Source organism: Stylophora pistillata, chromosome 10 (genome assembly GCF_964205215.1).
Source record: "Stylophora pistillata chromosome 10, jaStyPist1.2, whole genome shotgun sequence".
Classification (NCBI taxonomy): domain Eukaryota; kingdom Metazoa; phylum Cnidaria; class Anthozoa; order Scleractinia; family Pocilloporidae; genus Stylophora; species Stylophora pistillata.
The window spans coordinates 19,471,928-19,485,857 of record NC_142528.1 but is presented as its reverse complement, the minus strand read 5'-3'; the positions used below and the strand labels follow the sequence as shown (position 1 = coordinate 19,485,857).

Below are 13,930 nucleotides of genomic sequence, written 5' to 3'. Positions count from 1 at the left end.
TTTACCCTACCCTTAACCGTTATTTATTCCTTACCCTAACCCTAATTTATGGTTAGCGTTATACGGTTGGGGTAAGAATAAATTATTGAATGAATGAGCCTAGAGAAATTTTAGTAACCCTAGCCGTAACCCTCAGGGGTTAGGGTTAGGGAAGAATTAGGATTACGGTTAGGAATATGGATAGTATTAAACTCTAGTTAGGCTGGGGTTAGGGTTAAACTAGGATGAGGGTTAGGAATAAATTTACAGTTAGGGTTAAATTTGATAACTTTTAGGCATAACTTTTAGGATAACTTTTAACGGTTAGGTTAGGGTTATATTACGATGAGGGTTAGGAATAAAATTATAGTTAGGGTTAATTGGATAACTTTTAGGCATAGGGATAGGTATAAATTAAAGTTGGGGTTAGGGTTAGGGTTAGGAATATGGATAGCATTTTCCTACTTGCTACCTTTAGAGTCTAACCGGGTTATGTTGGGGCAGCATCTCAGGAGATGGCACGGGGTAGCTGTACGCGGAAAAGACGTGTTATACATAGAGTCTTGTCTGCGCTGGGCAAATTAAGAGAGAAGGCCCGATCGCTCGGCGACCTTTGATTGGGCCGCCTTGACGGGGGAGCAGCGAGCCAAGGCGCGATAATTTGGTGGCCTTTCAATGGCTGAGCGTTGGAAAGAACGGAGGGTGCGGCATCGTCCGCTTGTGGGAGAGGCTTGTGGCCGGAGTTTGAGTTGTTTTAGTGGCGACTGACTCCGATATCGGATAGCTACCTTGTTAATCCTGCCAGTAGTCATATGCTTGTCTCAAAGATTAAGCCATGCATGTCTAAGTATAAGCACTAGTACTGTGAAACTTCGAATGGCTCATTAAATCAGTTATCGTTTATTTGATTGTACCCTTACTACTTGGATAACCGTAATAATTGTAGAGGTTACAGTTGCGAAAGGTCCCGACTGTCTTCGGAAGGGATGTATTTATTAGAGTAAAAAACAATGCAGATTTTTCTCGGTGTTGTGGTGAATCATAGTAACTAATCAAATCGCACGGCCTTTGCGCTGGCGATGTTTTATTCAAATATCTATCCCGTCAACTGTCGATGGTAAGGTAGTGACTTACCATGGTTGCAACGGGTGACGAAGAATTAGGGTTCGATTCCGGAGAGGGAGCCTGAGAAACGGCTACCACATCCAAGGAAGGCAGCAGGCGCGCAGATTACCCAATCCTGACTCAGGGAGGTAGTGACAAGATATAACAATACACGGCTTTTGCAAGTCTTGTAATTGGAATGAGTTCAACCTAAATCCTTTAACGACGATGCATTGGAGGGTAAGTCTGTTGCCAGAAACCGCGGTAATTCCAACTTCAATAGCGGATATTAAGGTTGTTGCAGTTAAAAAGCCCCTAATTGGATCTCGGGATAGCCCGGCCGGTCTGCCCCAAGGTACGTTACTGGCCGAGCTTTTCTTCCTCGCAGAGACTGGGTGTGCTCTTACCTGAGTGTGTTCGGGATCTGGAACGTTTACTTTGAAAAAATTAGAGTGTTCAAAGCAAGCCGGTGCGTGAAGACGTAAGCCTGGAACAGTGGAATAGGACTTTGGTTCTAAAACGACGTAAAGACAGCAGAGTGACAATAACTCTCAAAAAAGAAACAACAACTTTGAATTTAAATTTACAAGACATGTCATGACATTCTCATGTCATCTTCAGTTGCAAATGAGCATTTAGCATTTGAATATTTGAATATAAATTAAGGGCGTTACGCACTACGTGTCCGGGATTACGTTACATTTGAATGTAAAAACGCGAAAAACGTAATTAGCACGCGCTTGACTATATCAAAAAATAAATAAATAAATATAGTAATAATAAAAATAGATTAGAAGACCAAGGAACAACATAATTAAAAGGAAAGAGACAATTCTAGGTTTTTCAATTGCTGATTAAGGATGGGTTTTTCCCACTTAATATGCAATGCCTCTTGGATCTTAATTTGGTATTTTGAAGCGGCAGAATCTAAGATCGTGAAAGATTCAGTATCACAAGAGTCAAGACAGGCCCTTGATGATTGCAGGTGCTTGTAAATATGCGAAGTTTTGAGAATACTTCTATGGAAGTAAGCAAGCTGAGTTGGATTTGAATTTTCTTAAAAACTGTTTATCCTTCAATGTGTTTCCGATGTTCATCTGTTTTCAACTGCCTAACATAAGTAGACATGATGTACATGCTATTCGAAGACGCCTATTAAGAAGTGCTATCACCAAACGAAGAAAGGAACTCTGTAAGTTAACCATAGTAAGAGACAGATTAGCGGTGCATATGAATGGCATTGTCAGCAACATCGATGGATACATCCTCCTTGGAACTATTAAATATAATGTAAAGAAGGCTGTGAAACGTGTTATCGCCACTCACGAGAAGAAACTAAAAAAGTTTAACGCGAAACGTGGTTCTACCGTTTGCTTCAACGGAGAGAGTCACCAACCTCTCGTCGCACAATCTCACGTCCGAACAATTGGAAATACTTAAATATGGTCCTTCACACTCTATCTGTCCTTCTAACATTAGCAAAACGGATGTCTTCTCTTGTTTTGAGCTGATTAATCGCACCATGGTCAGAAATCTACTCGACAGAGAGCTAAAGGGAAAACTGGTCGCAGACCTTTCTCATCTTGCCCATTCGTACGTTTCTTCCCACCAACCTTCTGCAGCGGACTTAAAGAAATGTAGGATACTAAAGGATTTGAGGAAGAACAAGGACATTGTGATACTGAAGCCTGACAAACGAAATGGCTTAGTATTCATGGACAGGAAAGCCCACGAAGAAAGTATTTTTTCCATTATCAGAGACACTTCTAAGTTTAAGGCTAATGATAACGATCCTACATTACAAAGGGAGGGTAAATTACAACGTTTGTTAAGAGCGCATAAAAATAAGGGCCACTTAGACAAAGATACGTGTGAGAGAATCTATCCAACTGGTTCTCAACCAGCCAGGTTTTATGGGCTACCTAAAATGCACAAGGCTCGGCAGCCTAATGAAACACCTCCTTTTCGACCCATAGTATCTTCAATAGGTACCTACAACTACAATTTATCTAAAATCGTTTGTAATCTTCTAGAGCCACATGTCCCGCGTGAATACAACGTCCGCGACACGTTTTCTTTTGTACATGAAATCAACCAGTTATCAACCTTAGGGAAGTTCATGTTATCTTTCGATGTTGAGAGTTCGTATCTTTTGATGTCGAAACATGTCTTGTAAATTTAAATTCAAAGTTGTTTCTTTTTTGAGAGTTATTGTCACTCTGCTGTCTTTACGTCCTTTTAGAACTAAGGTCCTATTCCATTATTCCATGCTTACGTATTCCCACACTGGCTTGCTTTGAACACTCTAATTTTTTCAAAGTAAACGTCCCAGATCCCGAGCACACTCAGGTAAGAGCACACCCAGTATCTGCGAGGAGGAAAACCTTGGCGAGTAACGTACCTTGGGGCAGACCGGCCGGGCTATCCCAAGATCCAATTAGGGGCTTTTTAACTGCAACAACTTTAATATACGCTATTGGAGCTAAAACTACCGCGGATCCTCGTTAAAGGATTTAGGTTATACTCATTCCAATTACAAGACTTGCAAAAGCCTTGTTTTGTTCTATCTTGTCACTACCTCCCTGAGTCGAGATTGGGTAATTTGCGCGCCTGCTGCCTTCCTTGGATGTGCTAGCCGTTTCTCAGGCTCCCTCTCCGGAATCGAACCCTAATTCCTCGACACCCGTTGCAACCATGGTAAGCCACTACCTTACCATCGACAGTTGATGGGGTAGATATTTCAATGAAACATCGCCAGTGCAAAGGCCGTGCGATTCCATTAGTTACCATGATTCACCACAACACCGAGAAAAATCTGCATTGTTTGTTACTCTAATAAATACATCCCTTCCGAAGACAGTCGCAACTTTTCGCAACTGTAATCTCTAGAATTACTACGGTTATCCAAGTAGTAAGGGTACAATCAAATAAACGATAACTGATTTAATGAGCCATTCGAAGTTTCACAGTACTAGTGCTTATACTTAGACATGCATGGCTTAATCTTTGAGACAAGCATATGACTACTGGCAGGATACACAAGGTAGCTATTCGATATCGGAGTCACTCGCCACTAAAACAACTCAAACTCCGGCCACAAGCCTCTCCCACCGACGGACGATGCCGCACCCTCCGTTCTTTCGAACGCTCAGACAGCGAAAGGCCACCAAAAGATCGCGCCCTGGCTCGTTGCTCCCCCTTCAAGGCGGTCCCATCAAAGATCGTCGAGTCATCGGGCCTTCTCTCTTATTTTGCCCAACGTAGACAAAACTCTATGTATGTCAGGTCTTTTGCGCGTACAACTACCCCGTGCCATTTCCTGGCATGCTGCCCCAACAGAACCCAATTAGACTCTGAAGGTAGCATGTAGGAGAATGCTTTCCATATTCCTAATGCTAGACCTAACCCTAATTATTCTCGACCTCTACTTTACCCTACCCTTAACCGTTATTTATTCCTTACCCTAACCCTGACCCTAACGCTAAACCCTAATGTAAGTGTTTTCTTACTCTTTTTGTAATTTATCGAAAACAATTGGTTTTGGCAAGTTTGCAGATACCTCTTGCAAATCCGAGTTCCTAGCCTGACTTGAACAAGACTTAACCCATTTCTCACTGTGGCCACATTTCGCAGGAAACATCGTGTTTAAACTAAATTCTATTTTTTTCTTATAGATTTCACTACAATCTGGTCAAAAAAATTGGATTTGGCTTGTTCGTAGATACATTGTGGAAAACTGTCTTTCCAGCTTGAGTTGAGCAAGACTTGGCAAATTTTTACTCTCTGTCCAAATGTTGCTGGAAAGGTGGAGCATCATCCAAATCTTAGCGTTGTCTTTCAGATTTCGATGCAATCTAGTCAAAAAAACATTGTTTTGGCTTTACAGATAATTTTTGCAAAACCGTGTTTTCGGCGTGAGATGAGCAAGTCTTGACTTATTTCACTGTCTGGCCAAGTTTTGCAGGAAACACCGGGTGTTAAGCAAATTTTTGTGTTTTGTTACAGATTTCAATGCAATCCAGTTGAAAAAAGTGCTTTTGGGTTGTTTGCAAATACTTTTTGCAAAAGCGTGTTTTCAGAGTGAGTTCAGCAAGACTTCACCTATTTTACTCTCTGGCCAAGTTTTGCAGGAAACACCAAATATGAAGGAAATTTTAGTGGTTTCTTACAGAGTTCAATGCAATCTAGTCAAACAAATTACTTTTTGGTTGTTTGCAGATACTTTTTGCAAACGCCTGTTGTCAGAGTGAGTTCAGCAAGACTTGACTCATTTCACTCTCTGGCTAAATATCCCAGGAAACATAAAGTATCAACCACATTTTGTTTTTTTAGAAATTTGAACACAATCTCTCCAAAATAATCGGTTTTGACGTGTTTGCAGATACTTTTTTGTAAAATCGAGTTCTCAGCGAGATTTGAGAAAGACGACCTATTCCACTCTTTGGCCACATTCCGCAGGAAACATCGTGTTTCATCCAAATTTTAGTGTTTTCTTATAGATTTTAATACAATCTGATGAAAACAGTTGGATTTGGCTTGTTCGTAGATACTTTATCGTAAAAGCGTGGTTTGAGCCATAGCTGAGCATAATTTGGTACATATCACTCTCTTGCCAAAGTTTGCAGGAAAGATCGGGTCTCAACCAAATTTTGGCGTTTTCTCTTAGATTTCGATGCAGTGTGGTCAAAAAGATTGCTTTTGGCTTCTTTGCAAATACATTTTGCAAAACCGTGCTTTTAGGGTGAGTTGAGCAAGACTTGACCCTTTTCACTCTCTCACCAAGTTTTGCAGGAAAACTGGGTATTAAGCAAATTTTAGTAGTTTCTTACAGATTTCAATGCAATCTAGTAAAATAAACTGCTTTTGGGTTGTCTGCGGATACTTTTTGCATAACCGTGTTTTCAGCGTGAACTGAGCAAGACTTGACTCATATCACTCTTTGGCCAAATTCTTAAGGAAACATCAAGTATCAACCACATTTTATTGTTTCCTTAGAGACTGCCTGACCGACTGGTTGACTGTTTTTTACTAAGTTGCTGGCCGACAGGTGAATTACTGGCAAAATAAAGGTGACTGACTGGTTGACATACTAGCTGGTATTAGACTGGCTGACCACCTACCGGTTGCTGAGTGACGAGTGACTCTCTGACTGATTGGTTGAATCAGTGTGTTGAAGCTGACTGGCTGTGACTCGTTACCTAACTTCGTGACAGATTCGTGAATGAGTGTCTAATTGCCTTGTTGACTGCCTAGATGACTGAAACGTTGACTGCTCAATGGTACTTGACTGGCCATCTGACTGGGTAACTGACCGGATTACCGACTGGTGACTGAAGGTAATTGACTGGTGACTGGCTTGTTGACTGACCGGCTAACGAAGAGGTTGATTGAACCATTGGCACTTGACAGGCTAACTTAATTGCTGACCGACTGGTGACTGAGTGGCTAATTGACTGGTGAATGACTGGCTGACTGGCTGGTTGACTAGCCGACTGACTAGGAAGTTGTCTGACCCAGTGGTACTTAACTGGCTATCTGACTGGTTGTCTGACCTGCGAATCGAATGTTAAGCGAATGGCTCATTGAATGCTGGATAACTGGCTGACTGCCTGATTGACTGACTGGCCGACTTAGAGTTTGACGGACTTAATGGTGTTAAACTGGATATTTGACTGGTTTACTGACTTGCTGAACAACTGCTGACTGATCGGCTAGTTGACTAATGAGTAAGTGACTCTGACTGAGTGGCTGAATGAAAGACTGAGTTACTCAATGGTACTTGACTGGCTATCTGTCTGGTTGGACGACTTGCTGCCCAATTGGTCGCGAATAATAGACTGCTGGCTTGACTGACTCGGTTAATGAATGGTTGACTCGCTCAGTGGCACTTGACTTGCTATCTGACTGGTTAGCTAACTTGGTGACTGACTTGTGATTAAGTGCCTAGTTGAGTGGTGATTGAGATTCTGACTGGCTGGCTGACTCAGTGAATGACTGAATGGTTGAATGACTCAGTGGTATTTGCTTGGCTATCTAACCGGTTAACTAACTTGCTGACCAACTGCTGACTGAGTATCTAACCGACTAACCTGGTGACTAACTGACTGTGTCTTGTGGACTGACTGGATGACTCAATGTTACTTAACTGGCTGTCTGACTAGTTACCTGAGTTTCTGATCGACTGGCGACCAAGTGCTTAGCTGAATGGTGATCGAGATGGTGACTGGCAGGTTGACTGAGTAAGTGACTGAATGGTCGGCTAACTTGGTGACTGACTTGTGACTAAGTGCCTAGTTGAATGGTGATTGAGATTCTGGAACTTGACTATCTGACCATTTACCTGACTTGCTTATCGACTGGTGACTAACTGTCTTGTTGATTGACCGGCTAACAGAAAGGTTGACTGAACCATTGGGACTTGATAGGTTAACTGACTTGCTGACCGACTGGTGACTGAGTGGCTAACAGAAAGGTTGACTGAACCATTGGGACTTGATAGGTTAACTGATTTGCTGACCGACTGGTGACTGGTGACGGGTGACTGGCGACTGGTGACAGACTGGCTGCCTGGCTGGTTGACTGGCCGACTGACTGAAAAGTTGTCTGACCCAGTGGAACTTGACTGGCTATCTGATTGGCTGTCTGACTTGCGAACCGACTGGTGAGCGAGTGGGTCATTGATTACTGCCTGACTGGCTGACTGCATGATTGACTGACTGGTCGACTTACAGGTTGACTGACTTAATATTAGTGGACTGGATATCTGACTGGTTAACTGACTTGGTGTACAACTGGTGACTGCTCAGCTGATCTACTGGTGACTAAGTGACTCGTTGACTCAGTGGCTGATTAAAAGACTGAGTGACTCAATGGTACTGGACTGGCTATCTGTCTGGTTAGTCGACTTGTTGATCAAATTGGGACTGTGTCGCGAATAATTGACTACTGACTGACTGGCCGAATGGCTAGTTGACTGACTCGATTAATGAATGATTGACTGGCTCAGTGTCACTTCACTTCTATCTGACTGGTTAACCAACTTGGTGACCGACCTGTGACTAAGTGCCTAATTGAATGGTGATTGAGATGCTGACTGCCTGGTTGACTGAGTCACTGACTGAATGGTTGGCTGACTTAGTGGTACTTGCTTGGCTATCTAACCAGGTAACTAACTTGCTGACCGACTGCTGAATGAGTGACTAACTGCCTGGTGACTAACTGGCTGAGTGTCTCGTGGACTGACTGCTTGACTCAATGGTACTTGACTGGCTGTCTGACTAGTTACCTGAGTTGCTGACCGACTGGCGACTAAGTGCCTAGCTGAATGGTGATTGAGATGCTGACTGGCAGATTGACTGAGTGAGTGACTGAATGGTCGGCTGACTCAGTGGCACTTGACTGGCTATCTGACCATTTACCTGACTTGCTGATCGACTGGTGACTAACTGGCTGAGTGCCTGCCGGACTGACTGGATGACTGAATGGTTGACTAACTTAGTGGTACTTGACTGGTTATCGGACTGGTTAACTGACTTGCTGCCTGAGTGCGATGTTAACCGAGTAGCAACTGACTGGTTAATGACTGATGGTTAACTGACTGATTGTTAACTTGCTGACTGACTTGTACCTCAACGGCTTACTAACTGGCTAACTGATTGGTTATCTAATTCCCTGAGTGCCTGGTATAGTGAGTGGTTTTCCGACTGACTGAGTTAATGGTTACTGACTGATTGACGGGTAAACTAACTCACTGGTACCTGACCGGCTGACTGACTGGTTGAGTGATTCGCTGGTGCCTCACTAGCCCTCCGACTTGTTGACCGATATGGTCACCGACTACCAACGGGCTAATTGACTGGTGAGGGACTTGTGAACGAACTGGTTTGTACCTGAGCGGGTTACCGAATGGTTAACTGACTGACTGAGTTAAAGGTTCCAGAGCCGAGTGGCTGACTGATTGACTTACTCACTGGTAGCTGACTGGATATCTGACTTGTTGACTGACGCACTGACTGAGAAACGATTGGCTAATTGACTGGTAACTGACTGGTTAAGTGGTTGACTGACTCACTACTAGCTGACCAGCCTATTTACTGGTTCTACTTGGTTTACTATTCACTGGTTCCTGATCCGCTGGCTAACTGGTTGACTGACACACTGGTTCATGAACGCTGACAAACTGGGTCCCTAACTGGTTGACTGACTGAAAGACTTAAAGATTACTGACTGGCGACTGACTGATTCAGTGACTGTCTGACTTGTTAATTAAGTCACTCGTGGCCGACTACTAACGGACTGTCTAACTGACGATTGAGTAATAGGCTCACTGACTAATTGAATGACCCACTAGTACCTGACTAACTGACTGACTGGTTTACTAACTAGTTGACTGAATGATGACTCGCCGGCTGACTTACTGCTTGACTGACTCAACGATATTTGACCGGCTAACCGACGGCTTGACCGACCTACTGTTACTTAACTGGAATCCTGAGGTGTTGACTGCCTTACTGACCGACTGGTGACTCATTTATTGGTACTTAACTCGGTGACTTCCTGGTTGAGCGACCTATTGACTGACTGGTGAAATGACTGGTTGACTGGCTAGGTGATTGACTTGGTGACAGACTTATTGGTGGGTGATTACTGTCTGACCGTTTAATGGGTTGACCTAATCGCTGGTACCTGACCGACTAACTGATTCGTTGACTACCTTACTGAGCGACTGGTAATGGACTGACGAACTGAGTGGTTACTGACTTGCTCATTGAGTGGCCGAGTGACTGACTCAGTGACAGACTTGCTAGTACTTGACCGGCTGACAACCTGTTACGCTATCTGGCTGACCCATAGGTGATTGACTGGCTTAGTGAGTGGCTTTACTGAGTGGTTGAGTGAATTACTGGTATCCTTCTGTGTATCTCAATGGTTGACTGAGTTGCGGACCATTAATAAATGCACGGCTAAGTGACTATCCGACTTACTGAAAGTGACCAGTTGACTGATTGGCTTAGCACCTTGCTAACGGACTTGTGACTGACTGAATAAGCGACTACTGACCGACTAGCTAACAAAGTGGTGACTGACTGAATGGCTGACTGACTGGTCGACCTGGTCAGTGGTACCTGACAAGCTGACGGACTAATTGACTGACTCATTGGTTCCTGACGTCTATCTGACTAGTCGACTGATGGGTTGATTGCCTTGCTTGCCGACTGGTGACTGATTGGCTGCGTAAGTGGCTGGTGGACTGACTGGATGACTGAATGGTTGACTGACTCAGTGGTACTTGACTGGTTATCGGACTGGTTAACCGACTCGACGACCGACTGGCGACTGCGTCGCCTTTTGAGTCGTGACTGACCAGCTGATTGGGTGGTTTACTGACTCTGTCTGAATGGTTGAGTGACCCCAGCCACTCATTTCTCAGTCGGTGCGTCCGTCAACAGGTCAAATGGCCATTCAGCTACCATTCAGTCAGTCAGTCAATCAATAAATGGGCTCAGGAACCTTTAACTCATTCAGTCAGTTAAACATTCAGTAACTCGCTGAGTTACTAACTAGTTAAATCAGAATTCCGTCACCAGTCAATTAGTTTGTGGGTAGTCGGTCACCATGTCAGTCAACAAGTCAGAGGGTTAGTAAGGCACGAGCGAGTCACTCGACCAGTCAGTCAGCCAGTCAGGTATTAGTGAGTTAGTTTACCCGTCAATTAGTCATTAACCATTACCTCAGTCAGTCGGACAACCTCTCACTCATCCAGTTACTCAAGCACCTAAATAACCAATTAGTTAGGCAGTTAGTCATCCGTTGAAGTAGTTAACAATGAGCCCGTAAACCATCAGTCAGTAACTAGTCAGTTGCCACTCGGCTAACATCGCACTGACTGACTGGCTCACTGCCTGATTGACTTGCCGGCCGACTGGAAGGTAAACTGTCTTAGTGGTACTGGACTGTATATCTGCCTGGTTAACTGACTTGGTGTACGACTGGTGACTGGTCGGCTAATTCACTGGTGACTAAGTGACTCGCTGACCAAGCGGCTGATTGAAAGACTGAGTAAGTCAATAGTAATTGACTGGCTATGTGTTTGGTTAGTCGACGTGCTGACAAGATGAACCCTACGTCACTAATAAATTACTACTGACTGACTGGTCGACTGGCTGGTTGACTGACCCTATTAATGAATGGTTGACTGGCTCAGAGGCACTTGACTTGCTATCTAACTGGTTAACTAATTTCGTGACCGACTTGTGACTAAGTGCCTAGTCGAGTGGTAATTGAGATATTAACTGGCTGGTTCAATGAGTAACTGAGTGAACGGTTGGCTGACTCAGTGGTCCTTGCTTGGCTATCTAACCGGTTAAATAACTTGCTGACCGACTGCTGACTGAGTTACTAACTGCCTGGTGACTACTGGCAGAGTGTCTTGTGGACTGACTCCATGACTCAATGGTATTTGACTGGCTGTCTGACTAGTTAGCTGAGTTGCTGACCGACTGGCAACTAAGTGCCTAGCTGAATGGTGATTGAGATGCTGACTGGCAGGTTGACTGAGTGACTGACTTAATGGTTGGCCTACTAAGTGACACTTGACGGGCTATCTGAACAGTTACCTGACTTGCTGACCGACTGGTGAATAGCTGGCTAGGTGCCTGGCGGACTGACTGAATGACTGAATGGTTGACTTTCTTAGTGGTACTTGACTGGTTATCAGACTGGTTAATTGACTTGCTCCCTAAGTGCGATGTTAGCCGAGTGGCAACTGACAGGTTAGTGACTGATGGTTTACTGGCTGATTGTTCACTACTGACCTCCTGGTTGAGCGACTGATTGACTGACGGGTTAAATGACGAATTGATTGGCTGCGTGATTGACTTGCTGACAGACTTATTGGTGTGTGATCACTGCCTGACCGTCTAATGGTTTGAACTAATCACTGGTACCTGACCGACTGACTTGTCGACTACCGTACTGAACGACTAGTAATGGTTTGACTAACTGAGTGGTTAGGAAACTGCTCACTGAGTGGATGAGTGAAAGACTGAGTGACAGACTTGCTGGTACTTGATTGGCTGACAAACTGTTACGCTTCCTGGCTGACCCATAGGTGACTGACTGGCTTATTGACTAGTTCACCAATTGGTTGAGTGAATTACTGGTATCCAACTGTGTATATCAATCGTTGACTGGGTTGCGGACTCATTAATGAATACCCGGCTTAGTGACTTACTGACAAGTGACCAGCTTACTGATTGGTTTACCACCTTGCTAATTGACTGGTGACTGACTTAATAAGCGACTTGTGACTTACTACCTAACAAAGTTGTGACTGACTGACTGGCTGACTGACTGGTCGACCTCGTCAATAGTACCTTACCAAATGACTGATTAGTTGACTAACTCATTGCTTCCTGACGCCTATGTCATTGGTTGACTTATGGGTTGACTGACTTGCTTACCGACTGGTGACTGAGTGGCTGGATGAGTGGCGGGTGGACTGACTGGATGACTGAATGGTTGAATGACTAAGTAGTACTTGACTGGTTATCGGACTGGTTAACCAACTTACCGAACGACTCGCGATTGCGTCGCCTTTTGCGTCGTAACTGACCAGATGACTGGCTGGTTTACTCACTCGTTGTCTGAATGTTTGAGTGACCCAGTCCACCTTTAGTGGTTAACTGACTGGTCAACTGATTTACTGGCCGACTTGTGATTGAGTGGCCAATTGACAGGTGATTGACGGCCTGACTTGCCGATTGACAAGTTTACTCTCTGAATTGGTGACTGTTAAAGTGATATTTTTCTGGTTAATTGACCTGCTGAGCGATTCGTTACTGAGTGGCTAATTGAATGGTTACTGACTGGCTGACTGCTTGGTTGTCTGACTGACTAAATAAAGGGTTGACTACCCTAATCGTACCTGACTGGCTATGTGACTAGTTAACTGACTTAATTACCGACTGGTGACTGCGTGGCTCATTGAGTGCTGATTAACTGGCTGACTGAGAGGTTGACAAGCTGAATAGTATTAGACCAGCTATCTAACTAGTTAACTAAGTTTCTCACCGAATGGTGACCTGGAGGCTATTTTAGTATTGACTGTCTCGCTTGTCGACTGACTAGGTGACTGACTGGGTCACTGACTTAGTGATACTTGAGTGATTATTTGCTTGGTTCACTTTTTTGCTCAGCTAATGGTTTACTGATTCACTGGTACCTAACTGGGTATGTGACTGGTTAACTGACTGAACCATTGGCACTTGACAGGCTAACTTAATTGCTGACCGACTGGTGACTGAGTAGCTGGTTGACTGGCCGACTGACTAAGAAGTTGTCTGACCAAGTGGTACTTGGCTGGCTATCTGACTGGTTGTCTGACCTGCGAATCGACTGGTGAGGGAATGGCTCATTGAATGCTGACTAACTGGCTGATTGCCTGATTGACTGACTGGCCGACTGAAAGGTTGACGGATTTATTGGTATTGGACTGGATATCTGACTGGTTAACTGACTTACTGAACAACTATTGACTGATCGGCTAGTTAACTAATGATTAAGTGACTCATTGAGTGGCTGATTAAACGACTGATATACTCAATGGTACTTGACTGGCTATCTGTCTGGTTAGTCGACTTCCTGCCCAATTGATCGCGAGTATTAGACTGCTGGCTTGACTGACTCGGTTAATGAATGGTTGACTCGCTCAGTGGCACTTGACTTGCTATCTGACTGGTTAGCTAACTTGGTGACTGACTTGTGATTAAGTGCCTAGTTTAATGGTGATTGAGATTCTGACTGGCTGGCTGACTCAGTGAATGACTGAATGGTTGACCTCTCAAAG

At 44.1% G+C, this 13,930-nt stretch overlaps 1 pseudogene; it reads left to right on the top strand.

Annotated features, from left to right (window-relative positions):
* Positions 1 to 767: 767 nt before the first annotated feature.
* On the top strand, positions 768 to 1,657 carry LOC148722132 (small subunit ribosomal RNA; annotated as a pseudogene; the record flags this gene model as incomplete).
* Positions 1,658 to 13,930: the final 12,273 nt, after the last annotated feature.